Source organism: Engraulis encrasicolus, chromosome 14 (assembly GCF_034702125.1).
Source record: "Engraulis encrasicolus isolate BLACKSEA-1 chromosome 14, IST_EnEncr_1.0, whole genome shotgun sequence".
In the NCBI taxonomy this organism is placed as follows: Eukaryota; Metazoa; Chordata; class Actinopteri; order Clupeiformes; family Engraulidae; genus Engraulis; species Engraulis encrasicolus.
The window spans coordinates 2,329,361-2,331,391 of record NC_085870.1 but is presented as its reverse complement, the minus strand read 5'-3'; positions in this window follow the sequence as shown (position 1 = coordinate 2,331,391).

Here is a 2,031-nt window from a genome sequence, read left to right as displayed (position 1 = left end):
TTCATTCCTGATACCACAACTCCGCATATTAAACGTCCGTATGCCCAGATCCACAGGGAAGTGTAACTGCCCTGCCGCCTGTGGTCAGCTCCTCTCTCTCTTTCATCATCCTCCACTCATTCTTTCTTTCTCTCCTCCGGACCGAAACCCTCCTCTCCATCCCTCCATCCCTCCCTCCCTCCCTCTCTGTCCTCTGCTAGCTAGCAGGCCCGGATTAATGCACAGGCTAGATATGGCTGCAGCCAAAGGGGCCCCCCACCACAGGCTAGATATGGTTGCGGCCAAAGCCCCCCCCCCCCTGCCAGGGGGCCCCCACAGGCTAGATATGGTTGCGGCTAAAGGACCCCCCCCCTCCCTGCCAGGGGGCCCCCACAGGCTAGATATGACTGCAGCCAAAGGGCCCCCAACCTGCTAATACCAATGCCCTACAAAGAACAGTGGGATACAGAGCGATCACTGCATGGAACAGTATGCCAGCCTTTATCACACATATTAGTTGTAAAGCCAGTTTTAAAAAACAAGTCAAGATATTTTTAGGAAAGAGTTATTTTTAAGAGGGTAGATGTTTATATTGATACACAGATATTTATTAGCAGGCTGTATTAAATCGTGCAATTTGAATGTATTTTGCTTATAGCCTATTGTAATATGTTGTTATATTGTTTTTGTATGATCTCCAGATGTAATTTTTAATACTATGATGAACTGATTTCATTGAAGAAAAGGACCCCAGGAAGAATAATGGGGATGCAACAAATAAACAAATAAACCTGCTAGACCCCCCTGATTGGCCAAAAGTTAATAAATTGCAGAATTCTGACAAGATGCACTATTGAAAAATATACAGTATCTGTTGTGTTCAGTATAGTTGGTGGGCATGCAGTTGTGTAGTCTACTTTTTTTGTGGTGGGTATACTGTATATTTTATATATTTTTGAGGTGGTTATACTGTATATATTTGCTATTCTGAATAATGGATCAATCAATTTTAGGTGGGTATACTGCGTATACCTGCATTCTACGTATTACACCACTGTAATTCCTGGCTGGTAATTATGACACTGTCTATGTAATTTTGTCACAACTTGCCCTGGCCAGCTAGGCCCGGGACAAAGTCATCTGAAAGTAGCCCCCCCCCAAACACACACCACCACCACCACTAACTACATATAGGACCCAATTCTGTCTCCCTGGGCCCTGGCGCAACCGTCCCCTTTGTCCCCCTTCCACTGTCGTCTTCCCTTCCCTTTGGCCTTACAGGCGGAAAAGAAGAAGAAGAAGAAGAAGAAGAACCATCAGCTGCCTGCGTTTGCAGATAGCGGGATAGCCAGCCAATGGGACGCCTTGAACCTGCCTGGGCACCTCCAGGGCTCCATGGTTGTGGAAATGAGGTTTGAGGTCTGGCGAGGCTGTGATATGCTCCAGCTCCACAACTCAACTCAAGCCAAGCATGTGATGCTATCCTATCGTGCCTGCTATTGCTGTTGCAACACGGCTGGGCAATTCGTTTTCTCGTCGTGACCTTTTCTTGACATTTCAGGTGGGTCCATAATATAACATACTGTAACATGGCAATTCTTAGGCTGTGAAATACTACTATAGCCTGGGAACTCCCATACTGCCTTTAGTTCTACACAATCGTTTCGATCTGAAAGACAGTCTGGCGAGGATGACTCATAACGACCAAGATCATGGTCCCTGTGTCATAATAGCCAAGCATTCTGACCTTTACAGTTTCTCTGCCCAATCAGAGAGCAGGGCAGTGTGTCATAATAGCCAAGTATTCTGCCCCCTACGGAATTTACAATAAGCAACTCCCCTGACCTAATCTCACTTGTGATTATGTCTGGTGTTAAAGTGATACTGTCCCATTTTTGGACATAAATTCATATTACACATTTCCTTGAGTTAAATAATTGAGTTGTACCTTTCTCCTCTACTTTTAACCGTTCTCTGAGTACGGCAGTGCCAATTTTATCTTTAAGCTAGCAGTTAACATTGACTCCTATGAGACCAGTTAGCCGCCAGCTG